We start from the raw sequence: 15,377 nt of genomic DNA, 5'->3' as shown, positions 1-15,377 counted from the left end.
GAGGGGCTCTTTAGACCCCCGAAAGGGCTGTGGGCATAGGAGAAGCTGGCTTTGGCTTCAGGGGACATCGGGCCCTGGGCCTGGGGTTCATACCCTTGCCCTGTAGCCCCCTGGTTCCCATCAAGGGGGCCCAGGGTTTGCAGAGAGGGGCTTTTTCAATTTTCTGTTTCTGGAAAGTTCTGTCCCAGGAAGGGCAGATGTCAGAGGAGCTGTTGGATACGGCTGGAGCCTCAGAGACTCGGAGCCTCCGGGTGTCCTCTCTCCCCGGCACCCAGCCAGTTCCCAAAGCAGAGGGACTTTCCAGAGAAGTCCGCCTCCTGCTCCCCCTGTGCCTGCCCACGAGACTACAGGCCAAGCTCTCAGCGAGGCCCTGCCCCCGCCTTTGTTTCCCTGTTTTTATTTCTTAGAGAGGCTAAGGAATCTGGGGTGAACAGCCCCAACACTAGGCCCACCGTGTGGAAATTTCAGAGCCACAGGCTGGCTTGGCAAAGGCCCCAGGATATGACCTCCCCACCTGGACCTCCACCCCGGGCTCTGGGTTGAACTGGGCCTGTAGCCGGCCTAGGGTGGGCTAAGCAATTGCCTATGCACCCCGTCTTCTGCTGGCGGTTTCACCTCTGCCCATCAGAGCTGCCTTGCCCTATGAGGACCCCCTTCCACACTATTACAGCAAAGCAGAGGCAAGTGACACATAAGCAAGAACTGTCCTCTAACCCTTCAGGGTACCCAGAGGTGGCCAGACCCCCAACCCCTCAGGGCAAACCTTGCTGCCACCCACAGGCCCTATCCAGCCCAGGAATATGTTTGGTTTGGCCCTTGATGTAATTTTTTAAAATGTGAATCAGTTACCAACATTCAAGATATCAGGAGAGTTGACGTAAAATCCATTTTTCCGACTTCTCTTAAAAAACAGGAATCTCAGGCTGTGCGGGGTCCGCTTTCCTACAGGGCGTGGGGAAGCCGGAGTGGGTCATGGTTCCCCTTTCAGAGCAGCACATAGCAGATATTCTCTTCTTCCTCCCAGTCTCTGCTCAGCCCACGTTTCTCATACACATTGCCTCCCAGGGTCTTGAAGTATGAGTAGGAGTTCACCAGACAAAGGCGTGGAAAAGCATTCTGAGAAAAAGAAGAGCATATGTCTTTGTGATATATCTCCTTAAGATTCATCCAATAAGAATGTATTGAATACTTACTGTACACCCTGGGGCATAGAGCAGGAACCCACCTTGAGCTCATTATTGCAGACAGCAGCTCTCAGCCGGGGACTATTATGTCACCCAGGGACACTTGGCAGTGTTCGATGCATTTGTGGTGTCATAACAAATGTGGGTGGAGAAGGCGATGGCACCCCACTCCAGTACTCTCGCCTGGAAAATCCCATGGACAGAGGAGCCTGGTAGGCTGCGGTCCACAGGGTCGCTGAGGGTCGGACACGACTGAGCGACTTCACTTTCACTTTTCACTTTCATGCATTGGAGAAGGAAATGGCAACCCACTCCAGTGTTCTTGCCTGGAGAATCTCAGGGACAGGGGAGCCTAATGGGCTGCCGTCTATGGGGTCACACAGAGTCAGACACGACTGAAGCAACTTAGCAGCAGCAGCAGCAGCAGCAACAAATGTGGGTGGGGGGAGGGGATGCTACTGGCATCAGTAGAGAGAGGCCAGGGGTGCTGCTAAACCAATCATGGCGTGCCCAGGACACCGCTTCACAGCAAAGACTGATTTGACCTCAAAAGTCCAGAGTGCCAAGACTGAGAAACCCTGGTTTAGCAGGAAATAGTAAACTAAACGAGCCAAGGAACACATCACCTGAAGTCAGGTGGTGCTGAAAGTTTTCTGATGAAACTGATCAGAGTGTGGCAACGGGGGTCAGGAGGTGCGTATACGGCTGCCTAGGGGAGGTTCTGTTTGCACAGAGACCTGAGGATGAGAAGGAGCCGGTCCTGAAAAGATCGGGGTGCCCCCAGCAGGTGACCCCAGATGGTAGTTGCTCCCTGAGCGGCAGCTCCTCCCCTTTCCGCACTGCTTGTCACCTCAGCCTCACTTCTGGGGCTGGGATCAGTGGTCCGGTTGCCACTTTACCAACAAAGGACCCTGGCTGGATGTCACAAGCCTCTAAGAGGCTGACCCGGGCCACCCGACCACTCTGAGCTGGTGTCCTTGGGGTGCCTGGAGGGCATGATGGGCACTGAATTGCCTCCTTTCATTCATTCATTCATTCAGTCAGTTCAGTCACTCAGTCGTGTCTGACTCTTTGTGACCCCATGAACTGCAGCACGCCAGGCTTCCCTGTCCATCACCAACTCCTGGAGCTTACTCAAACTCACGTTCATTGAGTCGGTGATGCCATCCAACCATCTCATCCTCTGTCGTCCCCCTCTCCTCCTGCCTTCAATCTTTCCCAGCATCAGGGTCTTTTCAAATGAATCAGTTCTTCGCATCAGGTGGCCAAAGTATTGGAGCTTCAGCTTCAGCATCAGTCCTTCCAATGAACACTCAGGACTGATTTTCTTTAGGATGGACTGGTTGGCTCTCCTTGCAGTCCAAGACTCTCAAGAGTCTTCTCCGGCACCACAGTTTTCATTCAGGCAGTCAATAAACATCTACGAGGTCCACTGTGGCCCAGCAAGCTCAGGAGCAACCTCAGGCTGTGCTCAGCCCCAGTCACGGCACATAGTAGGTCCACAGGAAATATCGTCAAACAAATGAAAGGAAGGTACCAATGAATAAAGGGGCCCTCGTCCATGTAAGATAATGGATCATGGCCAGCACTGATTGGGTGCCTACTGTGTGCCAGACCCACCCCCAGCTGGAGAGGACACCAGCTCGGCGGGAGGGACAACGATCATCCCCACTCCATGGTGAGAAGGCTGAGGTCTGGAAGGGACACCGATTGCCCAAGGCCTTGTAGCCAGGAAGCCGCAGGGCTGGCATTGGAGCCCAGGCCTCCCAGATCCTAGGCTGCACGCCCTGCCTTGGCATTTTGTATGCTCTGACTCCATTTGTATGCTCTATCCTCCCAACCCTATGAGGTAGCTGGTGGCATTATCCCATCTTATGGATGAGGCAGCGGAGCTCAGAGAGGTGGAGTGACTCACCCGGGGTCACACAGCATGGGTGTTCAATCTATGGGCCACCAAGCCCTGCCCCTGGTAACACTGACTCCCCTCTGAGGAGGGTTAATGAGACCCACAGGGGAGGTGGGCTGGAGGGTTAGGCCCCTTGGGGTCTGTAGGACCAGGCTGGAGGGTCTGGAGGAGGCGGGGTCTGGGGTGGGCGGACTGGAGCAGGTGGGCCTGGGGAGCCGCCAGCCTTCCGCCCCCACACTCGGGCGCAGCCGCGGGGAGGCTGTGGAAAGTCTGTCGGTCCTGTGCGGCGGCCTGACAATGGCTCCTTGTGTCTGCGTGGCGGGAGGGGAGGGGCACCATTGTTCTCCGGGACACCTTCCCGCCAGGGCTGGCTGCGGGCGGTCCCCAGCCCAGGACACTTGGCACAGGGCTGTTCCGGGCGCCTGAAGGAGGTGTGTGCCCGCACCTGTGTGTGTGTTGCTGGAGTGTGACTGTGTGCACAGAGGGGCACGTGTGTCTGACACCGTCACTGAGTGTGCACATGCATGCCTTGCACGCTGGGGTGCTGTGTCTGAGCAGGCTTGCGGCTCCCTGCGTCTACTGCGTCCCAGCGTGCCTTCCTGGGTGTGTCTGCAGCAGGGTGAGTATCTGCCTCCAGATGTGTCTCTGGCGTCGTGTGTATGGTGTATGTTCCGGGGTGTTGAGAGAGACTGCCCTCCTCTGTTAGTGTCTCCGTCTCCATTGGGTGTCTCTGGCATCCCGACGCCAAGGGGACAGCAAAGCTCTGGCTTTCAGGTGAGGGCCGAGTCCCGGTTGTTGCCCATCTGTGCGGAAAGGGGTTCCAGGCAAAGGGGGTGCAGGCGAAGAGCTGGAGGCAGGCCTGCACCAGGGGATGGGTGGAAGCAGCTGGCGGCCAGGGCAACGCAGCAGGGGGAGCGAGCAGAGAGCAGCCCAGCAGGGAGAGTGCTCTGGAGCCATCAGGGTGTTCGTGCTGGGGAGTGACAAGGTCTTATATGGAGGTGCCCCTGGTAGAGGATAGATTGCAGGGCAAGTATGAAAGCTGCTGGGAGTCACCCTGGGGTGCCCCCACTCTAGGCAAGAACTGCAGCTCCAATGGAACTGAAGAATTTATTTACAGGGCGACAGTGGAGAAACAGACCTCGAGAATAGACTTATGGACATGGGGAGAGGGGAGGAGAGGGTGAGATGGAAGGAAAGAGGAATATGGAAACTTACATCACCATATGTAAAATAAACAGCCGATGGGAATTTGCTGTAGGTCTCAGGGCACTCAAACAGGGGCTCTGGATCAACCTAGAGGGGCAGGATGGGGAGGAAGATGGGAGGGAGGTTCAAAAGGGAGGGGATATATGTATACCTATGGCTGATTCTAAAGGACAGAAATGGTATGGACCTAACAGAAGCAGAAGAGGTGGCAAGAATACATAGAAGAACTGTACAAAAAAGATCTTCACGACCCAGATAATCACGATGGTGTGATCACTCACCTAGAGCCAGACATCCTGGAATGTAAAGTCAAGTGGGCCTTAGAAAGCATCACTTCGAACAAAGCTAGTGGAGGTGATGGAATTCCAGTGGAGCTATTTCAAATCCTGAAAGATGATGCTGTGAAAGTGCTGCACTCAATATGCCAGCAAATTTGGAAAACTCAGCAGTGGCCATGGGACTGGAAAAGGTCAGTTTTCATTCCAATCCCAAAGAAAGGCAATGCCAAAGAATGCTCAAACTACCGCACAATTGCACTCATCTCACACGCTAGTAAAGTAACGCTCAAAATTCTCCAAGCCAGGCTTCAGCAATACGTGAACCGTGAACTTCCAGATGTTCAAGGTGGTTTTAGAAAAGGCAGAGGAACCAGAGACCAAATTGCCAACATCCGTTGGATCATCGAAAAAGCAAGAGAGTTCCAGAAAAACATCTATTTCTGCTTTATTAACTATGCCAAAGCCTTTGATTGTGTGGATCACAATAAACTGTGGAAAATTCTGGAAGAGATGGGAATACCAGACCACCTGACCTGCCTCTTGAGAAATCTGTATGCAGGTCAGGAAGCAACAGTTAGAACTGGACATGGAACAACAGACTGGTTCCAAATAGGAAAAGGAGTTCGTCAAGGCTGTATATTGTCACCCTGCTTATTTCACTTATATGCAGAGTACATCATGAGAAATCCTGGACTGGAAGAAGCACAAGCTGGAATCAAGATTGCCGGAAGAAATATCAATAACCTCAGACATGCAGATGACACCACCCTTATGGCAGAAAGTGAAGAGGAACTAAAAAGCCTCTTGATGAAGGTGAAACAGGAGAGTGAAAAAGTTGGCTTAAAACTCAACATTCAGAAAACGAAGATCATGGCATCTGGTCCCATCACTTCATGGGAAATAGATGGGGAAACAGTGGAAACAGTGTCAGATTTTATTTTGGGGGGGCTCCAAAATCACTGCAGATGGTGACTGCAGTCATGAAATTAAAAGACGCTTACTCCTTGAAAGGAAAGTTATAACCAACCTAGATAGCATATTGAAAAGCAGAGACATTACTTTGCCAACAAAGGTCTGTCTAGTCAAGGCTATGGTTTTTCCTGTGGTCATGTATGGATGTGAGAGCTGGACTGTGAAGAAAGCTGAGTGCCGAAGAATTGATGCTTTTGAACTGTGGTGTTGGAGAAGACTCTTGAGAGTCCCTTGGACTGCAAGGAGATCCAACCAGTCCATCCTAAAGGAGATCAGCCCTGGGATTTCTTTGGAAGGAATGATGCTGAAGCTGAAACTCCGGTACTTTGGCCACCTCATGCGAAGAGTTGACTCATTGGAAAAGTCTCTGATGCTGGGAGGGATTGAGGGGCAGGAGGAGAAGGGGACGACAGAGGATGAGATGGCTGGATGGCATCACTGACTCGATGGACATGAGTCTGAGTGAACTCCAGGAGTTGGTGATGGACAGGGAGGCCTGGCGTGCTGTGATTCATGGGGTCACAAAGAGTCGGACATGACTGAGTGACTGAACTGAACTGAACTGATGGCTGATTCATGCTGAGGTTTGACAGAAAACAGCAAAATTCTGTAAAGCAATTATCCTTCAATAAAACATTAAATAAAAAAAAAAAAGAATTGCAGCTCCCCATTTTGCAGAAGTGGAAACTGAGGCCCAGGCAGGAGAAATGCCTTCCAAAGCTGCACATCTGGGAGCTGGTCCAGTGCCAGAGCTAATTCTCATCTCCCCTTCCTTGGCGGCCTTTCCTCCCTGAGTCCCTTCTTGTCTCATGGCTATGCGGGTGCCTGTGCTAAAGACAGGGGACTAGGCATCCTCATTGTCTTAGGAACCAGGACTCTGGAGCCACCGGGCTTGGGTTCAAGTCCTATCTCGGACGCTTAAGAGCTGTGTGACCTTGGGCAAGTCACACAGCCTCTCTGGTTCCCAGTTTCCTCACCTGCAAAGCGCGGATGATGGCCGTGGTCGCCTGTAAAGAGCGGTGCCACTGATGGCCGTCCCCATCCCAGGGTCCCTCTCTACTTAGTTTTTCTCCAAGCTACTTTCCACCTTCTAATACACAGGAAAGTGTGTTAGCCACTCAGTTATGTCCGACTCTGCGACCCCACGGACTGTGACCTGCCAGGCTCCTTGACTCCGTGGAATTCTCCAGGCAAGAATACTGGAGTGGGTTGCCATTTCCTTCTCCAGGGGATCTCCCTGACCCAGGGCTCAAACCCAGGTCTCCTGCACTGCAGACAGATTCATTACCATCTGAGCCACCAGGGAAGCTTCACACAGGACATGTTATATTAATTTGTCATGGCACTAGAGTGTCATTTCCAGGAAAGCAGGAAGTTTGGGGTGTTTTGGTCATTACTAATAACCAGAACACTGTTGGTGCTCAGTGAACTTTTGTCGAATGAATGAAACCAGGTAATTGGTATGAGATACTGGCCTAGCGCCTGGTACATGGGTGAAACATGAGTGTAGCTGTAATTATTAACTTGGGAATGGGCTTGGACATGGGTGTTTGGAAGCACAGAAACCCAGGTACCCCACCTAGGAATTAGGGTCCCAGTCTGTTTTCTGCTCTTTGTCCTGCACATCTGATCTGCTGAACCCAGTAGTTCCTGTCTATTTTTTTTTGTTTTTTTTTGTCACACCACACAGCTTGTGGGATCCCAGTTCCCCGACCAAGGATCAAACTTGTGCCCTCTGCAGTGGAAGTACGGAGTCTCAACCACTGGACCACCAAGGAAGTCCGGATATTTTCTGTCTTTAGTCTCCATGGCTCACAATGGGTTGGCTCCTGCAGGTACCGGCGCTGGTGAACATCCCTGAGTATTGGAGCCCCACCACCCCACTTCCCAGAACCCCTGTCCCCCTCTGGGTAACACCAAGCAGAACCCTCTGGTTTGCAGGGAAGCGGGGTAAGCCAGCTGGCAGCTGCGGCGAAAATGTCCCCTGCCGGTGCTCCTGGCACAAAGAGCCACTGGGCAAATATTTCTCAAGTCCACATGCTTTGTCGAAGAGATGGCTTTGTGATCTTTCAGTCTGTAGAGGCAAGAGTGAAGGGAGACCGCCAAGACCAAGTGGGTGACATAGTAACCTCTCAAGGTCATTGTGTCCAGCCCCCTGCCACCTGCACTCAGCGTCCCTGCGTCCTGAGGAGGGCCAGGAGCTGGAGAGGGGACCAGAGCTGGAGAGGGGACCAGGCCCGTCCCTGCCTTGCCTTCCTCCTTTGTCCTGACTTCCGGCCTGGGGCACGCGGTGGGCACCACGCAGGTCGATAGAAGCGGGGTGTGGGGCTGGCCAGGGTGGCCATGGTCCCTTCCTCAGGGACCAGCTGGGGCCCTGCTCAGCCTAACTGGACAGCTTGAGGTCCGCCCACGGGCCCCCACCCTATCCTTAGGCCTCATCAGGGTTCAGGCCTCTGTCTCGCGGTTCTCCATTCACACCCCCTCGTCTGCTAAGCACCCCACAGGGGAGGGCGGTGGGGCTGGAGCTGAGTAAGCCCGGGAGAGCGGAGGGAGGAGGTCAAAGGGGTCACGGGGTCGAAGGGTACAGGGCCTCCAGGCCAGGGAATTTTGGATTTCCTTCTGGGGCGATGAAGTCCCACTGGAGGGCTCCAGGCAGGACAGTGCAGGAAGTGCCTTTCAAGTCCTGTAACAAAAGGGGCTTTGTCTTTTTGAAGGATCCCTCTGGCTGCTCTGAGAGAATACTAGGGGTTGGGGTGGGAGAGACAGGGTGGGCATGGGGGCTGGGGGGGGCAACGCCACCCAGGGTGACAGGCACAGGGGTGGTGTGAAGTGGCATTCAGGGTGTATTTTGAAAGTCAGAGCCAATGGCACTGCCTGCCGGGGGCTGTAGGGGTCACTGAGCAAAGAGGCTAGCAGGCCAGCTCTAGGCTTTCTGGTCCAAGTAACTGGGAGGCTGGAGGGACCATTTTCTGTTCCCGGGAGGTGGGAGCAGATACTGCTGTTGGTTTAGGGAACATGGTTGAGTTGAGGTGTTTTGTGGGCAGATGAGTGAGGAAAGCCACGGCCTGCCACCTCTCCGAGGCCTCTGTCCCCCCCCGGAGCCCCGTACCTGCCCCAGGACAATTGCGACAGCCGCCCAAGGATCCTCCCAGCCTTTCTGTGCTGCAGCCCTTCTGGTCCACACTGTTCATCTTCAGAAAGCACAACTCTGGAACTCCCCAGGTGGGACCGTGGTTAAGAATCTGCCTTGCAGTGCAGGGAACCCAGTTCGATCCTAGTGGGTGAATTAAGATCCCACATGCATCAGAGCTTCCCTGGTGGCTCAGCTGGTAAAGGATCCACCTGCCATGCTGGAGACCTATGTTTGATCCCTGGGTTGGGAAGATCCCCTGGAGAAGGGAAAGGCTACCGACCCCAGTGTTCTGGCCTGGAGAATCCCATGGACTGTATAGTCTGTGGGGTCACAAAGAGTCCATGTGTGTGTGTGTGTGTGTGTGAGAGAGAGAGAGAGAGAGAGAGAGAGAGAGTCACGCAGTCATGTCTGACTCTTTGTGACCCTATGGCTATAGCCCACCAGGCTCTTCTGTCCATGGACTTCTCCAGGCAAGAATAGTGGAGTGGGTTGCCATTTCCTTCTCCAGGGGATCCGTGTGCTGCAACAGAAAAATCCCACATGATGCAGCGAAGGTCCTGCATGCTGCAACTGAGACCTGGCACAGCCAAATGAATAAATATTAAAAATAAAAAAGAAAGCCCAACTCTGGGTCACGTCTCTGCTCTAGAACCATCAATGGCTCCCCACTGTCACCTGGGTAAAGTCCAAAAGCTTCAGTTGGGTTAACCCATCTACCCTGACTTCTGCAGCCTCATCCGCTGTGTGGAAACCACGTGGATGACTCTTGGTTCCTCAAACACACCTTGTCCCGTCCCACCTCCTCAGCCTCACCGAAGCGGTTCCTGCCAGCTGAGTGCCCTTCCTCTCCTCGGGCATGAGTGTAAACGTCTTGCCTCCAATGTCTGTAGCCCTTTGTTTATTTCTTCCTCCCAGGACATCTCACACAGGGCCTTTTAAAAATGACTTTGATTTCATTTATCTGTGGCTGTGCTGGGCCATTGCTGCCTTGCACGGTCTGTCTCTAGTTGCGGACTACCGGCTGCTCGTTGTGGTGACTCCCTGGTTGCGGAGTGCAGCCTCTAGGACGTGCGGGCTTCAGTTGTTGCGGCAGGTGGGCTCAGTAGCTGCGGCTCCAGGGCTCTCGAGCTCGGGCTCGATGGCTGGGCACACTGCGCTTAGTTGCTCCACGACCTGTGGGATCTTTCCGGATGAGGGATCGAAACTGTGTCTCCTATGTAAGCAGGCAGGTTCTTTACCACTGAGCCACCAGGGAAGCCCCTCACGGTGCGCTGAATTATACTTGTTTATCTCTTTCCCTCCCCCCAGAGGGCAGAAAGGTGCCAGATTCATTTCTGGGCTTGATGCCAGGCTCAACCCGGGTCCTTGTCAGATTTGGTGGGTCGACCGCTGAAGATGCTGTGTTCCCTGTGGTCTGGGCCCACCCGGTTCCCGTTTCTCCTCCTTCTGGAGAATAAACTGATGTCCCCCCTGGGGTGCACCGTTCCATCAGCTGAGCTGGCCCCAGCCCCAGGGGCAGACTGGTGGTCCAGGCTTGGCCAATCAGAGCTTCCCAGGCCCCTGGCTACTTCCATTGGTTCAGGGGTAGGCACGTGACCTAGTCAAAGCCAACAGAACTCAATTCTATGGAACAGAAGGGAAGAAATTGTTGCCCTGAAGTGGCTGAGCTAGTGGGATCTTAGCCTGGTGGAGCCATGGCCCCTGAGCCACCGTGAGAACAAAGACTGCCAGGAAATATAGCCAACACAGGCCAAGATGTAAGGTGGGGCCAGCCTGAGTCCTAAAAGCAGCGTGGGTGTGCCTGGATCCAGCCGTGTCTGAAGCTGGAATAGCCCTGAACTCAGTTATATACGTCAATTTGTTTTTCTTTCTGAGTGAGTGAGTGAAGTCGCTCAGTCGTGTCCGACTCTTTGCACCCCCATGGTGTATAGCCCACCAGGCTCCTCCGTCCATGGGATTTCCCAGGCAAGAATCCTGGAGTGGGTTGCATTTCCTTCTCCAGGAGATCTTCCCGACCCAGGGATTGAACCCAGGTCTCCTGCATTGTAGGCAGACGCTTTACCAACTGAGCCACAGGGAAGTCCTTTCTACTTCTCTCTTTAAAATGAACTTCGTATTGGATTTCCATTGCTTACAGCTGTAAGTATTCCTGAGAAACACATGAGCTTTCTTCTGCATAAATCTCTTGCCATCTCACTGCCCGTACCTTCATGAGCCCAAGTGAAATTCCCTCGTTGAGGAACTGCTTTGAATATTTGCTTACGGAGCTGATATAGTATTGGTCTCTTTTCTCTCTCCTGGATAATGACTCCAGGCTCTCGCTGCCTCAAGCAACTTTCAGAACTTGGCAGGGGGCAAACAGAGTAAAGAAGGAAAATGAGCTTGAACTCTGAGGCTTAAGGCTGAGCCTCTGGCCCCACAGCTGCTCAGCGTGGTGCTGGGCACACAGCAATGCTTCTCGGCCATTCTCTGCTCGATAGTGTAAGGGGAGGGTCTTCAATCTAGGCGTGATGGACTTTCTGAACCGGAACTCCTCTCTGAAATATTGTAATGAGGAGTCCTCCCTCCAGAACTGGTTAAGAGAGGCTTTCTCAGCCTGCTGACTGCCGGCGTCTGGGGCCGGCTCATCCTCTGCAGTTGAGGCCACGGCAAGTTAGATTAGAAGCTTCCCTTACTTCTCTGCCCGCTAGATGCAAGTGGCAATCCCTGCCCCGCATTGTGACAATCACAGGTGTCTTCGGACATTGCCAAAAGTCCCCTGCGGGGCAAATAACCCTTGGTTGAGAACTGCTGGTGCAGGCAAAGAGCTTTGCATAGGCCTTCACACGGAGCAAGCACTCAGGGAGTACCAGCAACGATAATGGGTGATAACGGTGCTGATGATCACTGAGGAAATTCAGGTGTCTCAGTCAGGGTCAGATCGGACCAAGTTAAGCAGGAAGGGGATTTGTTGGAGGAACAGTGTAAGTTTATGGAATTCATGAGGAAAGGGGAGAACGAGGTCAGAATAGCACAGAAATGAAGGCAGGTGTAAGAAAGCAGGTAGTTCAAGGAAGACGTGCTGGTAGTGATAACCAGCTAGTCCCCATGTCAGCCTTCCTAACAGACCCTCATTTTGGCCAGGAAATCCCCCCATCTCAGGGACTTGGGGTCAGGCAAGGGATACGATTCTGGTCAATGATACGTGCCGGGAAATCTGCTGGGAGCTTCTGGGAAAGGCTTCCCTGCTTGTCAAAAGAGACAGAGGCGCATTTCACTTAGCCCAAGACAGGAGCCCCTTCCTTTATACGGTTTACTAATTTTCCATGGTGTGGGTATGCCCCCTTTCCTTTATCCACTCCTCTGTCAATGGAATTTTGGTTGTTTTCATATCTTGGCTATCGTGAATAATGCGGCAAAGAATGAAGGCGTGCATATACCTCTTGGACATCCTGATTTCAATTCTTTTGGATAAATACTAAGAAGTGGGATTGCTGGATTGTTACCATTATGCTAAGTGAACTGAGCCAGCCACAGAAGGACAAGCGCCGCACGAGTCCACTTACCTGAAGCATTTAGAGTGGTGGGACTCATGGAAACAGTAGAATGCTGGCTGGCTAGGTCTGGAGGGAGGGGGACATGGGGAGCTGCTATTCAGCAGGTGTGAGGTTTTGCTTGTCTAAGAGGAGTTCGGGTCTTGAGATCTGCTCCACCTCAGGGTGTCTATAGTTAACCGCGTTGTGTCATACATTAAGAAGTTTGATAAAAGGATAGTTCAGTTCAGTTCAGTTGCTCACTCATGTCTGACTCTTTGTGACCCCATGAACCGCAGCACGCCAGGCCTCCCTATCCATCACCAACCCCCGTAGCCCACCCAAACCCACATCCATCGAGTCGGTGATGCCATCCAATGATCTCATCCTCTGTCGTCCCCTTCTTCTTCTGCCCTCAGTCTTTCCCAGCATCAGGGTCTTTTTCAATGAGTCAACTCTTCGCATGAGGTGGCCAAAATATTGGAGTTTCAGCTTCAACATCAGTCCCTCCAATGAACACCCAGGACTGATCTCCTTGAGGATGGACTGGTTGGATCTCCTTGCAGTCCAAGGGATTCTCAAGAGTCTTCTCCAACACCACAGTTCAAAAGCATCAATTCTTCAGTGCTCAGCTTTCTTTATAGTCCAACTCTCATATCCATACATGACCACTGGAAAAACCATAGCCTTGACTAGACGGACCTTTGTTGACAAAGTAATGGATAGATGTTATGTTAAATAAAAAGAGCACTAATAAAACAACATTATGTGGAGTTCTCAATGATACCAATATTTAAAAAAATTTATATTGGGTTGGCCAAAAAGTTCGTGCAAGTTTTCCATAACATTTTATGGAAAACTCGAACGAACTTTTTGACCAACCCAATATATGAACGTTCTTAGATAAAGGGGAAAAAAGGGGAGGAATGGGCTCTGTCCCTCTAGGGTTGGGGAGAGGTCATGGCGCTTGCAGCCTGCTTGAGCCAGTGAGGAGAGGCAGCTGGAGGGCAGAGCCCCAGTCTAGGACGTGGGTCCTTGTTGATGTTATTAAACTGCCGCACTAACCAATCCCCGATTCCCCATCACTTCCAAACTTCCGAGCTACAAGACAATCGTTTCCTTGTTTTTGAAGCCTCTAATTTTTTACTATTCTTTGTTTATTTTTTTTAAGTATGTATTTATTTTTGGCTCTGCAGGGTCTTGGTTGCCGCATGGGCTTTTCTCTAGTTGGTAAGAGCGGGGACTACTCTCTAGTTCTGGAGCGCGGGCTTCTCAGCTCAGTGGCTTCTCTCGTTGTGGAGCTCAGGCTTCAGATCACAGGCTCAATAGTTGTGGCACACAGGCTTAGTAGCTCTATGGCACGTGGGATTATCCCAGATCAGGGATTGAACCCATGTCTCCTGTGTTGGCAGGAGGAGTCTTTACCACTGAGTCATCAGGGAAATCCTTGAGCCTCTTTTTTTTTTTTTTCTTTCTCTTTTTTTCTTTTTAATTTTATTTTATTTTTAAACTTTACATAATTGTATTAGTTTTGCCAAATATCAAAATGAATCCGCCACAGGTATACATGTGTTCCCCACCCTGAACCCTCCTCCCTCATCCCTCCCCATACCATCCCTCTGGGACGTCCCAGTGCACTAGCCCCAAGCATCCAGTATCGTGCATCGAACCTGGACTGGCAACTCGTTTCATACATGATATTTTACATGTTTCAATGCCATTCTCCCAAATCTTCCCACCCTCTCCCTCTCCCACAGAGTCCATAAGACTGTTCTATACATCAGTGTCTCTTTTGCTGTCTCGTACACAGGGTTATTGTTACCATCTTTCTAAATTCCATATATATGCGTTAGTATACTGTATTGGTGTTTTTCTTTCTGGCTTACTTCACTCTGTATAATAGGCTCCAGTTTCATCCACCTCATTAGAACTGATTCAAATGTATTCTTTTTAATGGCTGAGTAATACTCCATTGTGTATATGTACCATGGCTTTCTTATCCATTCATCTGCTGATGGACATCTAGGTTGCTTCCATGTCCTGGCTATTATAAACAGTGCTGCGATGAACAATGGGGTACACATGTCTCTTTCCCTTCTGGTTTCCTCAGTGTGTATGCCCAGCAGTGGGATTGCTGGATCATAAGGCGGTTCTATTTCCAGTTTTTAAGGAATCTCCACACTGTTCTCCACAGTGGCCGTACTAGCCTGCATTCCCACCAACAGTGTAAGAGGGTTCCCTTTTCTCCACACCCTCTCCAGCATTTATTACTTGTAGACTTTTGGATCACAGCCATTCTGACTGGCATGAAATGGTACCTCATAGTGGTTTTGATTTGCATTTCTCTGATAATGAGTGATGTTGAGCATCTTTTCATGTGTTTGTTAGCCATCTGTATGTCTTCTTTGGAGAAATGTCTATTTAGTTCTTTGGCCCATTTTTTGATTGGGTCATTTATTTTTCTGGAGTTGAGCTGTAGGAGTTGCTTGTATATTTTTGAGATTAGTTGTTTGTCAGTTGCTTCATTTGCTATTATTTTCTCCCATTCTGAAGGCTGTCTTTTCACCTTGCTAATAGTTTCCTTTGATGTGCAGAAGCTTTTAAGGTTAATTAGGTCCCATTTGTTTATTTTTGCTTTTATTTCCAATATTCTGGGAGGTGGGTCATAGAGGATCCTGCTGTGATGTATGTCAGAGAGTGTTTTGCCTATGTTTTCCTCTAGGAGTTTTATAGTTTCTGGTCTCTCGTGCCTCTCCGACTGCCGGCGATGGCCGGGTATGGGCCCGATGCTCCAGCGCCATCCATTTTCAGGGCTAGTTGATTCGGCAGGTGAGTTGTTACACACTCCTTAGCGGATTCGGACTTCCATGGACACCGTCCTGCTTCTTGAGCCTCTTTTGATTGAATTTTTATTCCTCGTAGCCAAGAGCACTGGATCAATGTGCTAAATCCCAAGATGTATTGTTACTTCTAAGTTGCTCTTGACATTTCTCACCTGCCTCCTAAATAATGCAGAGGGACTCATTCTTGCTAGAGATACCGGACCCCTGGGTCCTCACCTGGCTGCCAGATATATTCTGCGGCCTGGTGATGAACTCAGGGCTCAGGCAGGAGGCCTTCCAGGAGACCAGCTGCCAATTCCTCGTGGAGTTCAGACTTGGCCTCTCAGGGCCTCAGTTTCCCCAT

The 15,377-nt window shown here is 51.4% G+C and overlaps 1 long non-coding RNA gene across 2 annotated transcripts; it reads left to right on the top strand.

The window, feature by feature from the left end:
• The first annotated feature begins 2,457 nt into the window (after positions 1 to 2,457).
• On the top strand, positions 2,458 to 15,059 carry LOC112578673. 2 transcript variants are annotated; one of them, XR_006544292.1, is made up of 3 exons: positions 2,458 to 3,709; positions 7,237 to 7,381; positions 14,914 to 15,059. It is a non-coding gene; the product is annotated as an uncharacterized LOC112578673 (long non-coding RNA). The 2 variants fall into 2 exon arrangements; XR_003102974.2 differs by lacking the exon at positions 14,914 to 15,059 and adding an exon at positions 12,611 to 12,665.
• The last annotated feature ends 318 nt before the right edge of the window (positions 15,060 to 15,377 follow it).

The sequence above is a fragment of the Bubalus bubalis genome, chromosome 14 (assembly GCF_019923935.1).
Source record: "Bubalus bubalis isolate 160015118507 breed Murrah chromosome 14, NDDB_SH_1, whole genome shotgun sequence".
Taxonomy (NCBI): Eukaryota; Metazoa; Chordata; class Mammalia; order Artiodactyla; family Bovidae; genus Bubalus; species Bubalus bubalis.
This window is presented reverse-complemented; position numbering and strand designations above follow the sequence as displayed.